Here is a 15000-nt window from a genome sequence, read left to right on the forward strand (position 1 = left end):
ATATTCTCAAACATGCAACCACCTGTAAGCAGACATACCCAAACTTGCAGTCCCTTATAACCATACACCCCCAAACATGAACTCAGCTGTAAGCAGATGTGCCCAAAGATGCAGTCAGCTGTACACAAACATGCTCAAAAGTGCAGTTACCCCCCAGCAGACATGCCCAAACATGCAGTCACCTGTAAGCAGACATGCCTATTTATGCAGACACCTGTAAGCAGACATGCCCATTTATGCAGTCACCTGTAAGCTGACATGACCAAACATGCAGCCACCTATAAGCAGACATGCCCAAATATGAAGTAACCAGTTAGACAAAATTGTCAAACATGCATCCACATATATCTAGAAATGAATAAACATGAATTCCCCTCTGGAGTCACAGAAAAACATGCAACTGCAGAAACATGTCACTTGTGGCCATGCACAAACTCGGACCTTTTAATTCTTTATATATATATATATATATATATATATATATATATATATCTATATATATATATATATATATATATATATATATATATATCATGTGTGTGCATTTTTGTGTATATATATACATATATATAATATATATAATATATATATATATATATATATATATATATATATTATATATATATATATAACAGTAAATGCAGCAGCTCTGATCACAACCAGCTATGTTGTTAGTCATGACCAAATGTGTGTTTAGCTTGACAGCCATGAAGGAATTGGTGTGGTTTCCAGCCTTCATCAAAAGTGTCTTGGAACAGTTGGTAACCTAAATTGTTTTGGATCAGTTGGCCACACTGGTTGATTTGGGGCATTTGGTAGCCCTGATTGATTTGGAGCAGTTGGTAGCCTTGATTGATTTGGGGCAGTTGGTAACACTGATTGATTTGGAGCAGTTGGTAGCCCTGGTTGATTTAGAGCAGATGGTAGCCCTGATTGATTTGGGGCAGTTGGTAAAACTGATTGATTTGGAGCAGTTGGTAGCCCTGGTTGATTTGGGGCAGTTGGTAACACTGATTGATTTGGAGCAGTTGTAGCCCTGATTGATTTGGGGCAGTTGGTAACACTGATTGATTTGGAGCAGTTGGTAGCCCTGATTGATTTGGGGCAGTTGGTAACACTGATTGATTTGGAGCAGTTGATAGCCCTGATTGATTGGTGGCAGTTGGTAACACTGATTGATTTAGAGCAGTTGGTAGCAGTGATTGATATAGAAAAGTTTGTGGCTTTGGTTGATTTTGAGCTGTTGGTAGCCCTCATCAGAAGTATTAAGTTGGCACCCCTGATAATGACAGATGGTTCAAAGAAAAAACCTAAAAACGAACACAACTCATGTAAAAAAACTTTCCTCCTGACTTCAACTTTACATTGGTAGCTTACAATGCATTAGTCTTTAGTACTAGTAACTTAAAATGGAATGACTTACACTACAGATATTTTATTATGAATTACGTCATTGTTTTATTAAAGTAAAGACCACACTGAGCTATAGTTTGTTGACAATGCAAAAGACAAAGTTAAAGCCATTAGAGCACAGGGAACCGGACGCCATGGAAAAACGAGGACTATATTAGGCACACCCCTGATTCAGTAGGGAAAATGGGAAATCTCTATACCTTCAAAACTAATCTTATGAGGCGTGGTGTTTGACGAATGCGGTTTGCCCTATACCAGTGAGGTTTAATCTTGTGGGGTTTTCGTGCTGAGGGACGGGGGTCTGTGCAAATAAATAGCAACAGGTGACTCAGGTTGGGCTAAGAGAGACGAAGCCTAGACCTAAGTCATATTGGATTTGACCGGCGGTGGCTCGTCAGTTGACACTGTGGAACTGCAGCACCCCCTATAGATTTCATAGACCTACGAGCACAAAATCATGCATATATATTCATGAATATGAGAAATTAAGTATAGATTATCAATTATCCTTAAAAATGATTACCATTCTCTTGTTCTTTTAAATAAAGAAAAAAAGCAAATTAATTGAATTTGAAAGAGTAAGTGGAACTGCGGTACTCAGTTGTTCTAATTTTGATAGCAGGATGATAATGTGGCAGCCAGCCCGCAAGAAAACGGACGGCCGTCGGCCGGGAGGGCACTGCGGCAGTGTTGCCGTTTTGTTAAAATGAAATTCCCATGGATTAAAAAAAAAAAAAAAAAAAAAAAATCCCACAAATCCCACGTCACCATGAAAATTCCCACGAGATTGCTGATCGTTTATTTCTTGATTGCATAAAACACACAAACCAAATATGCAAACAGGGCAAAAAACTGAAGATATATTTTACTTTTAAAGCAGCAGTTCTTTCAAAGTGAGGAACTGTCATATGAAAACGCTGGCAACTTCATCGTTTTACGATCAGCCATGTTAGGGCCTAACAAGGCTGGTCGTAAAACGAAGACGTTGCCAGCGTTTTACTGACCAGAAGTACAAATGGTAATAAAAAGTGAAGGTTTCTACCCGGATAGTCTTAAAAGTTTCTGCTTATAAATTTCTAAAATTTATCTATCTGTTATCCCTAATTTTTACATTTAATTTTAACGTGGCTGATATATTGAAAAGAAATATGAAAGAATTGATATAAATATCCCATGTGCCGAGACTTCCAATACCCGCCAAACTGTTGTTATGCACATGCGCAGTTAAATATTGTAAAAATATAGTTGTACAGGATGTAACACGAGTTTAAACAAATATTTCGAGAAATGAAAGAAAAGGTCATTCTGAACAGAAAATGCTGTTTAGACATATGCCTTTTATGGCTTCGTTTATCGGTGAGGCGAATTTGAAAAAAACCGGTTTTCCTTAAGGCTGCCCTCGGCCAACATGGCGTACGCGATGTCTGAGTAGCCAGGGGGAAGGGGGTTCGAGGGGTGGGTTGATGAAGTGCATTAGGCAACTGGATTGCTAGTCTTTTAGGTAAAAGTTTTTCCTCGTAGGTCTCTTAAAAAATGTAACATTACAGTCGCTCCAATTACTATATTACCCGTGCACAGACTTCACTGTAATCGAATTTTTATTATTAACTTTACGTATCAAGAGAGTAGTGTAAATGTCACGGAATTATTGAATAAGGAGTCAGGACTAGGCCATTGCTGTATGAATGACAATGCCAGTAATCATAATGACGAGGGAATGCAGGTAGGGGGTTACTGCACTTTGACAACAACAATTTTTTTGCCTCTTTCGATTATTGCATGAATAGACGTACTACCTTTTTCAGGAAAGACTGAAGAAAGGGAATTTTCCATAATGTTCTCATTCTTCTTCATCTGACAGAGACGAACGCATTTTCTTGAGTGTGTTTTCCCTGCGACTGGTGTACGATGAATGCTTTTGATGGAGAACGAGAGATTTTTGAAAGTACGTTTTAAATCTTTGATCTGTGTTTAATGAATAGGCCTATCTTTGATGGAGAGGAGATTCCATTCCTTTTCTTTCCTTTATCGGATTCCAGTGAATACCATTCATGGAGAGGGAAAAACTTTCTTTGATACTTGCATTTATCCCCTTTGTTCAGTATCTAAAGAATACATTTAATTTGGAAGTATTCATTCACATCGCATCGGCCTAATCGCCGATTTCCTTTTTACATGACAGTGGAATTCACTGTTGCAAAACCCATAAATAAACATCATAGCTGCATATTCCACATTACTGAAACGGTAAGGCATGTCTCTAATTTCTTGCCCACAAAATGATTAAGGATCTGACACTTGTAACCCCAACACGCTCTTGGCGGAGGAGCAAGGCAAGAGTAATAAGTGAAGTAACCATCCTCCTCCCCTCACCCGTGCGTACTCCGACATCCCGTGCGCGCGATCTTACTTAGCCATTTAAGGAAAACGGTTATTTTGAAAAGTCGCCTCACCGTCTATAGAACATTTTCTGCTCAGAATGACCTTTTCTTTCATTTCTGGAAATATTTGCATAAATTCGTGTAACCTGTATATAGTTATATAAGGGACTACTTGTGGGTCATGTAGAAAACAAATTCTGTAACATACTGTGAGTTGTTTTTTTTTTTTTTTTTTTTTAATCAGTATCATTTCACATTATTCCTATAATATTTCTGAACAAAAAATGAAAAAAAAAATATACATGTAGATTACGAAACATATGCTTTCATTCCCGCTATTAGAGCTAAACCTGGAAAGTGAATCCGATTACGTGCTTGAGTAATTGTATCACTGTCTGCATTGCATTTTTCGCTCTGGGGAATAATGCATTTCGGGACGCCATATTTCGAAAAATATTCAGCCTCCTGTCCTACTTTTCTCATTCGTGAAAACTGACTACATTGCAAATGTCGATTTACTTCGCAAAAATATAGAGTTTAGAGAATGAAATCCTCTATTAGAATTCGTAAAGAAAAATATCTTTGTTTCGTGTCTTTGCAACATAATATTCATGATATACTTTATCATGAAATGCTACGAAGTGTCATTCCAAGAGAAAGAACTGCTTTCAAATCAGATTTTCTTCCCTGAGACACTCATGCGCTCGTGAATCAATTCAGATCAAGGCAATCACCCATTTACGAATGTGTACCAATGAATTCATATAAGCACACATTTTTGTTAGTTCCTTATAAGAATGTTATAGTTTTTTTTTTTTATCTTGAATGAGTTTAACGATGTTTGATGCATTTTCTTTCCGATAGATCTAGACACCAATTATTGAATCCCCCTCTCTCTCTCTCTCTCTCTCTCTCTCTCTCTCTCTCGTTTATTACAAACCGCTGACTGTCTCATTCTCTTATATTACACCGGCCTTTTCCTCGTTGCCGATCACACCCAAGTCCTATGAATAGCTGTAAATTCCTAGTGCTTAATATTTCTACAATGTTGTGCTATCTCCAAGAGTATTTTTAATTTTTCGTAGCTCTTAAAGAAGATTTTATTCTTTAATGATTAACATTTTTTGGGGCAAATTCAACTGTTTTGATACGCTTTTAAGTAAAGCGAATTTCACTATAATTTTGAATAATGAAATACATTAATAAATATTACTATAGTAGAAGTTTTTGTGCAAAATTCCTGACCCGAGTAATCCCTGTGCTAAAATTCTTTCAATTTTGTGGTCAATTTCCGAACTTATCTTCAGGACTGGGTGAGGAGCTATCACGTCCCCAAATTTCGATTTAATGAGTAAAGTTTTGATGGAATCAAGTGTTTTATTGTATAACTTTGATGAGTTTCTCCAGCCAATTAATCGTCATCAAAGTATGAGTGACCTTCGTCCAACGCTGTTCGAGATGAGGGAATTTCAGCTTAAACTTAGTCATTTAAATTAGTAAAAGGAAGACTTTCGGATAGAATATTAATTACAGACAGAAAGAACTTTGTTTAGCAAGGGGATAATTCTTCACTTTGCTCATGCTTAGAAAATGTTTTTATATAATAGTTGCTTATCTTGTCGTCTCTCTCTTCCTGTTAGGCCAAGAATGAAGTTCACGAGTCACGAGTCACGAGTTAGGGTGGCGTCGGTATGTGGCGGGGATGTGGCTTCCCATGGGTTTCCATTGTTTATAAGCTATGGCGAGCACACAAGCGTTTGTGGCAAGCTACTATGGCGAACTGTCGCTGATCCCGGCCTCAGCTTATAAATAATGGAAATCTATGGGAAGTCCCATTCACGCTACACACCTACGGCACTCTGTGGCGCCACAGAGTTGTTCGTGTACTCCTGTCCTTAAGCATATAAACCAAGACAGCACACTTTCCAGTTGCGTGGTCATAACACAAGCAAGACGGTATACTACTCTTATGTCATTAGGATCAACACATCAGTTATGCCTGAGGATTTTCCATGACAATGCAACCACTCCACTTGATGGCTTACCAATTCCTGTTTTTCTGAAATCAATAATAAATTAATAGTATCAAATATTATTTTCTATAAGGAGGAGGCTATATTCAACTAGGACTCGGCAAAATAATAGCCTAACTTATTATGTTTATTTTTATCGCTATTAGACATTGATGTTTTTACTTTGTGTGACGTTCGTCTGATCCTCCACAAACAGAAAGTTCTGAGTATGAGAGACTTGAGCGCCTCTCAGCCTTTTACCCTCCACTTGCAACAAAGCACTTTAATCCTGATTACAACTTGAGTCACGTCGGTCTCTCTCAGTTTTGTAGGGTTCATTGTCTACCCTCTTGACAAATTTATTACTTTTTTTGTTATTTTGTCTTCTTTATCTGCTTCTCTCATTCATATGTTTCAACATTCTTACATTCATCTACACAGTTATATATATTATATATATATATATATATATATATATATATATATATATATATAAATATATAACAAAGTTATCTATACAGCCGTTTTTTGAGATTTTTGATAAAAATCTATATCATTCTGTGCATATTACGCTTCACATGAAATTCTTATAAAGATTAATTTGAAAAAAGATTAAATCTACAAATTACAGTATCCTCATAATATCTTGCATATTCATCTCCCTGACAAACAAAAGATGTCTATAATATCAATCTTCTCCTCTGTTTAAAAAATGATTGCATATTCTGTATTCCTCTAAAAACTATTTAATATCCACTTCATCCAATCCTTATTCGATGCGATAACAGCATCTAAAGTGCTCTGACACTTTGAAGATGAAATTCCAGTTGTTAACGTGAGACGGAGAATCATTTGAAACCAAACAAAAAAAATTTTCAGAAAAATAATTTCTTTGTCCATTTGTCAGACAAGAGCATCTTAATGGATTCAGTGTGAATGATTACGATGCTATTCATATTCAAATAATTATCAGATTTTTTTAGATATTCTGACTCATTTGCATACTGTGAAATTTACCCCATTCTACATGGAAAATGTAGATTTTAAGCAGTTTAACATTCCTCAGTGCTTCTCTAGTCTATAATTTAATATTATTAAAGATAAGTTCAAACTCTGAGGATTTGTTCTGTTATGAATATGCAGTATGGAAAAGGGCACAAGAAAGGGAAAGGCTACGTAAGAAAAAAGAAAAAAAAAATGGTGCTTTCTCCAACTCACGGAAGAATAATGGCGAATGCAAGCACCTCTCATAAAACTCTTCTTTTCTTTACCGTGAGGTTATAAAATGCAACGTGAGAACGCCTCTCTCTTCTCTCTCTCTCTCTCTCTCTCTCTCTCTCTCTCTCTCTGTCTCTCTGTCTCTCTCTCTCTCCCTATGATTATTATTAAATATTTGGCCAGAGCACAGAGATAGAGTTTTAACTCTGACGTGTCTGCGCATTCATTACTTATTGAAAAGAGAGAGAGAGAGAGAGAGAGAGAGAGCCCTTCCTCACGTACATAAAGTGGTCTTGGCATGGTTACTGCAAAGTGAGGACTGTGCGGGGGCGTGTTTAATTATTAAGGACTCCGGATGTGGGAAGTGTCCCGGACGCATATTCCTGAAGTCTGGATGGAAATAGACCCTCTCGGATATTAGAACCAATCAGAAGTGTGGTTTTTGAGCGGTGACGTTGTGAGACTCCGCCCTCCTTAGTGTTACCACCTATAAACTTTTCTTAATTCTTGCAAAAGCACCAGTTATGAAAATATTAATCTTATATAATACGTTATAATATTGGTAAATATATTAATTATTAGAGATGCACTAGACAGCGTTGAATTGGTTGGTAATTCTAAATATAAAGTACAGAGCGAATCTGAACAAACCATAAAATATGATGTAGACCTTGAAATTGGACTGTGCTCTTGCATGCAAGGCCAAACTGGAGCTATTTGCAAGCACCAAATTGCATGTGCCGAGTTTAGCATGCCAGCTGTGCCCAAGCAATTTTTAAGTAGCAGTGAAAGTCGCCATCGATTAGCAGTTTTGGGTGTTGGCCAAGAGAAGGTCCCTGATGTGGCATTTTTTAGAAAGTTGAATGAGGATGGCGCTTTGAGATCACTGGCAAGGCAGAGATAACAGAAATTGTTAGTGAGAAGACAGAAAATCTGGATATGGAAGAGGAGCCACAGGATCCAATTTCTAGAACAGAGACAATGTCATCTTCAGATGATGATGATTTTGCCTCTAAGAAACTATCACATGATGTTGCAGATGCCATAGTTAGAGAGTCAGTGCGCGCTATGGAAATAGCTATACAGACCTAGCACTGAAGAAGTTCTCAGGCGTCTGGATTCCGTAAACTGAAAACCCAGTTGGATAGTTTGTTGCATTACACTGGAAGTGCAATAAGGAATGGTGGAGCTGAGCGAGGTAAGATACCTTGTCAGCCACCCTCCATCGCAAGACGCTCAACTGGCAGGCCAAGGGGAGCTGCACCGCTGTGTAAAGGCCGTCATCCGACAGGTGCTGTGTCTTCACAACCTAAACATCCCCGTAATTTGGCTCACATTTCCTGCAACGTGGCCAATGGGAAATCTCATGGCACAAATCATTAAGTGAAAAATAGTGATATTTATGTATTTTTTGTTCTTGGCATATATTTGATTCAAATGGAAAATAGGAAACCTATTTTCGAATTCATATTTCTCACACTTCACAATAGTTTTTGATTAGTGTTAAGGCAACGTATTAATTTTATGTATTTATTATAGCTCTTAAGACATGAATTATTCCATTTTTATTGTATCTGGTTGACAATAGAACTTTGCAGTTTGGAGTCAATCAACTTTGGTATGATGTACAATGTGAGTAATCTTTTGTTTATAATAAGCTTTTGTATAAAATAATCTTTTGTAAATAATTTGCTTTTTTCCCTTATATTCCAAGCTATGCAGTTGATTTTAAAATTTACAATGAAATATCAGCAAAGGAAAGCTTTTTGGTATCCGAGGCTACAATGGTAATATGTATAACATAAGCAAAACAAAAATTTGGCATAGTTTAGGATATCTGCACAACAAAACCTGAGGATGGCCTTGGTTGTAATACACCGCGTAAATTTGTACTTTATTACATATCTGTGCAAATTGAAATTTTTTTCTGGTATATTTTTTTTTACTAGAATGAACTTGCTACTCATTTCCGTTGGATATTATTAAAAGAATATGTTTTTTTTTTATAGCAACATAGATTTATCCTAGCAACTAAAATAAAGGTCTATATTTCCTGTCTCACACCATGTATACTTCCGAACATGAATTACCATCCGTATTCTAGCCTAACCTGACTAAATATGTTCGTTTCAAAAACATTGAGTCGAAACTACTAAACAACAATAGAAAATATATATGTATATAAGCAGCAAAGAACAAATCAACTTGCAGAAGAAATATATATGATCAACAGGGCAAAATTTAAACATTTTGAAGGGTACAATGATTCCAAATAAAATTCATTCAAAGTAACAAAAATTTTACTGTCAGCCTACTTCATGTACTAAATGCCTAAGTGTCGAGGCCAATATGAGTAGTTGAGTCATTTTTTCACTGGGTGAAGTATTACGTATGGAAACAGCTGATTGCCAGGGGATCATAGTCCTCCTGTCGAGGCCAATATAAGTAGTTAAGTCATTTTTCAACGGGTGAAGTATTACGTAACGAAACAGCTGATTGACATGGGACCATAGCCCTTCTGGCGTGTTTCATTTTTACGATTCAAGAACCGGTACAAACTTCCTTCTGAATAAAATACGTATTTATATTTACTTTAAGGGAAAAAAACCAGCTTTCTGGACGCACCATTTTACGTGATTTTACTTTAAGCAGCGACTTTAGGAAGAACTAGAAGCTGGAGAATATCTTATCAAGGAATTTTGATTCTATAAAATATGAGAGAATTAGCACTATTGGTAATATTGGAGCAACAGTGAATTTATTGAAGCAATAGCTTTATCAAAATCATAAAATTAGCGAATTGTAATTGCATTTTCGAAACCAAATTTCAAATGTTTAATAAATAATCATCCACGGGTAAGCATCCATGTACGCGCACGCGCACAGTATATAAACTAGGGAATCTTCACTCCATGTTTCAATATCACTAAATCTAGAAAAAAGCATCGCTTCACAATATATTCAATACTACTTTGATGGCAATACAAGTAAAAAAATTCTTAGATATTTTTTTAATATTTGACTGGACATGCATATTACAGTGGTAATCGTAAGAGGTAGAATTGTGTGTGTGTAGAGAGAGAGAGAGAGAGAGAGAGAGAGAGAGAGAGAGAAGTAAACCGGAAGCATGTGAGCAGCACCTCCGCTCCCGATATTTGCATGGGCTTCGTGTGAGACAAAAGGGGAGGATCAGCCCCAGACGAACGGCTTCTCCTGAAGGAGGGAGACGAGAGACCGACGCAAACAGCCTGAGGCCCCGGGATACTGCAAAAGCGCGGGATCCACCGAACCACGGAGCTCTTCCGTCTTCTTTCTGATTCTCTTGGAAAGAGGGGAAAAAAGAATCAAAAGGCATGCTTGCACGGGAGTAAAGATGAAATTTACCAGATATTTGAAAAAAAGAAATGAATGACAAAAAGTTATGAAGTATATTAAGCGAGTCTTGAGGGCTGAAATGTGTTTGGAAACCGAAGGGTTAAGCAGTGACTGCGATACACATATCGGGAGAAAGAGATCGCTAAATTCTAAGAACGAGAGTAATCATTTGTGAAAGTTCGATTTTCTGATTGAAAGTCGAATCTTGCTGGTGGTACGTCAAACCTCTCAAATTATATCTAAGAATGAATAACCTTAACTTTAAACACGAATTCATGAATATGAACATAAAGATACAGATTACAAACCAGTTCACTGTAAATTTTGAATGAATACTTCTTTTGCTTGCAGCCGAAATAAATGTGTGCTTTTAAAATGCAACTAAGAATCAAAGTTGACAAATAAACAGAAAAAGAATATTTAAACCATCTGTTCCTCTGCACCAAGCATGAAACAAATTTCGTCTGCCAAACACCACTGCACATTTCCTCAGCGATGGATTGGCGTGAAACGCTTCGTCAGGGGTACATCGTGTTCGCTGCTGCCAAATTAAATGTATGCGAAAGCTTAACCTAGCGATTTCTCTCCATAGACATTGATGTGCAAATCTAGATTCAATATAACTTCATGCTGAGCTGAGTAACTGGTACCATGCCACCCAGTTGTGAAATCAATTTCTCTCCGGTAATGCGAGTGATTCACTTTCGATACAATGACGTATACCTAAAACTATTTATTCATTGGTGGAGAATAAAAAAAGGAAAAAAAAAAGACCTTTAGTAGATAAGATTAAAGATAAGAGTAATTTTGGACAGAGGAAGAGGAAAAGAGGGGAAACTGAGATAGGCAGACTGAAAATGTCTACATTTGTAAATAATACAAATACATCTCTGTTGAGCTAAAAGAAACATTTTGTGATTTTTCAAAAAGCAACTGTTCAAATAACAATATTACCTGTAACGAAAACGGATACTTCGAAGTAACAGAATCGTATCGTTTATTCACTAATAAGATTCACACTATAAGCGTTTCAGAGGTAATTTTATTCTTAAGTATTTCAGATCTCTCTCTCTCTCTCTCTCTCTCTCTCTCTCTCTCTCTCTCTCTCTCTCTCTCTCAATATTATTCATAATCAAAGTTGAATATAATAAAAATTCTCGAAATTCAGTTGACGGAGATACTAGCCTACCAAACACCCGTTGAAAACTTCATTCAATCTGAAACGTCATGTTTCAGTAATAAACATCCAAAACCTCTTACGATTTACGAACAACGACCTTTTCCCACTCACCGCCCATTAAATGGAGCGACGCCAGTTAAATCTTCCACACAATATCTGAATTTTTCGAGAGAATTTTAACATGGAGGTTGATCACGTGTTTCATAAGTTATTTGTGGGATTTCCAAAACACTGATTTTTCTTTTAGAAAATGGAAATTGGTATTATGCTCTTTTCGAGAGTTGGCGGCTTTAGTTAATAATTTTTATATTAACCAACTGGTTTCCGGGCGTCTTCGAATAGAAGTAAACATGAATCATTTGCAAGCCATAACAGTAATCTATTAATCACTTTCTTACATTTATTTGTATATTGAAGATGTCACCACTATTGCAGATGTTGTCTCAGTATTATTGAACTGGTATGAAATGCTGGTGGTGAAGTTTGAAAAAAGAGTAAGTCACCTCATCCAAAGACTAAAGAAGACCCAGGTACGGAATCTGGCGCTGTCGAAAGGTCTAAATTAACGTTATATTGTCACCATTGCGATTAAGGGAAATGAAAGTAGAGTACGAGATTTTCCACCGCTTAAAAAGAGCAACGAAGTACTCTAAAGAAAATCAATCAATCAATCAGGGAAGCAAGCAAGCAACCAGAACTTACGTTGAAGCAGGGATTATGAGCACCTCCATCTGTGCTGAGAAAATGCTGAGAATCAAGAGGTAATTCAGTGTAAATATCAATTACTAACACTTTAAAGGCGTTGCCTAAATCCAGTCCATACTGTTGACAGCGACACTGAAATTTTGAATAATGTTTTCGCGAAACAATCAGACAACTTAATTCACATTAAAAGAAAGAAGTAGAGTTAAACGTTTGGAAAAAGTGAACTGCGTTTTAATGGAAAACAAAAGGGTTAGGAAAGAAAGGAGTCTTTGGAAACAAAACATTAAAGTAAATATACAACAATTCGTATTGCTAGAAAAAAAAGGTAACTGAGGGAATAATAGAGAATCACCTTTCTCATATTCAACCAAGCGAAATATTGTTTCAAACATTTCTTATACTTCTCCAGTAAATCACTAAGAAAAAAAATCTATTATTATTATAAAAGAAGATCGGAAATGGAAGACCATACGTTAATATAAAGCAAACTATTCAGAGCGAATGCAACTATAAGGAAAACCATCTGGACGAATTATGAAGTTAAATTTTCGATATAAAAAACCTTCAGAACCCTTTAAGAAATATTAAAGTTGAACCATGGCAACAAAGAGTTGAATTCCCCGTCATATGAAAAGTTGATAAAAAACAAACAATCCTTCTGATTGCGACTAAGCAACATTCACAGGATGAACGAATATGTTCATGAAGAGGAATGTTTTTTTTTTTTTTTTTTTTTCTAAAATAAGAGAAAAAGGATTACTCTTGTTTTTCCGGGACGTTGTTTGTGTTGGCTACTCATTCCTGATAAAAGGACAAGTGTCGCATAAAGTCCCTGATACTTTCTTTATCCACTCCAAGAATGTACCTCAGAGAGAGAGAGAGAGAGAGAGAGAGAGAGAGAGAGAGATAGAGAAAGAAAGAGAGAGAAAGAGAGAGGAGAGAGAGAGAGAGAGAGAGCAATTATTTTGCGAAAATTATGATATGGTTTCGATGCACGAAGATTAATGGAAATCATGGAACCTTTTATTAGGAGGGGTTAATTTAATACTCTCTCTCTCTCCCTCCCTCTCTCTCTCTCTCTCTCTCTCTCTCCGATACAGAAACGATTGTTAGGTTAAGGAATTACAAATCTTGCCCTATGATTTCGACGAAAGCTCCCGAAGGTAGATGTTTTTCAAAATAAAATGAAAATGTTGGAAAATCTTTTATTATTATTATTATTATTATTATTATTATTATTATTATTATTATTATTATTATTATTATTATTTATTATTATTATTATTATTATTATTATTATATTAGATTATTGAATAAAAATAAGAATGAAACCTGCACGTTGAAATAATGCAAACTTCCTGAATACGATCAGCTGTAAACAGAATAATTTCGACATTATACGCAGAGGATGCAAGCACGATGAATAGATAGATCATCAGAAAGCTGAGTAAAAATTAAAGCTGAACAGCTTTAAAGCTGACCCGTCGAAACACAAAGCTGGAATCCCGTAAAAGGAAAAGATAAAAAGAAAACACGTGTTTTATTTCCCGCCAACCAAAATTCAAAAGACGAACGCACATACTAATCGTGAAGAATCGGGCTTTTGTCAAAAAATTCAGCAAAAAGGGAAAATAGATGACTCTTTTGTTCTTTCCGTAAAACTCATGATGAACAGAAGGTTGTTGTTGCTGTGGATTATTTACGTCCGACAAAAGACAAGTAATGTGTCAAGTCCCTGAAAATGCAGATTTCTTCTATCGCCTCCCAAGTCTATTTCGGAAAAATGACATGCACAGTGCTAGAAGAAAGAGAGAGAGAGAGAGGAGAAGGAGAGATGAATTTTAGGAAGTAAGAGAGAAGAAGCATGAAGGAGATTGAGACGAGAGAGAGAGAAGTGGAGCAATAGCTATAAAAAAAATCATTATATCAATTCCGATGTGAAAGATAAACGATAAACGAGACCAAGAAAATCATACAGGTTTTAGAAACTCAGGTGAAACAGAAAATAGTATAAAGACATAGGATTCTTTCAGTTTTTGTTCACGTAAAATAAAAAAAAATCAATTGTCTTCCTTGTTGACGATGAGACTTTGGTCTAGAAATCCTTCAATGAGAGAATATTGAATAATCCTTTTATGTTTCCGAACGGCAGTTAATCAGTCGAGGATTACGGTTGGTTTACTCTTTTTGAGGAGGTAAATAGGCAACGTGTTCTCTGAATCGTTCCGAAATATGCGTTTTAATTTGCTTTCCGAAATCTACATCCCATGCGAAAGAGAGAGAGAGAGAGAGGGAGAGAGAGAGAGGGCTGATTCATTTCAGTTTATTTCCGTGTCTGGTTGAAGGTCCGGATCCTGAGAAGAATCGTTCCTGAAAAACGTTTATTGAAATATATCTATCGAGCTCCTTCAATACTCGTTCTCAACGCGAATAACAGATTACTGTACCAAGAACTATTAATACATAGATTGAAAACTTCATACAGTATCGTGAGTATGTAATATATCATGAAGCAATATAAATCGCGTCCATGGAACAACAGATATCCCATTATATCGCCAAAGAAAGAAAGAAGAAAGAAAGAAAACACTCTAGCACAGCTACGAAACCTTACTGTTTAAAGCACCCACGTGCCTCGCACTTGTGACTGAGACAATGAGGTATTCGAAATGTTTCCGCGTACGTCCGAAACCGTAATGCTTCAACGATGGCTCTT

This window comes from Macrobrachium nipponense, chromosome 18 (assembly GCF_015104395.2).
Source record: "Macrobrachium nipponense isolate FS-2020 chromosome 18, ASM1510439v2, whole genome shotgun sequence".
Classification (NCBI taxonomy): Eukaryota; Metazoa; Arthropoda; class Malacostraca; order Decapoda; family Palaemonidae; genus Macrobrachium; species Macrobrachium nipponense.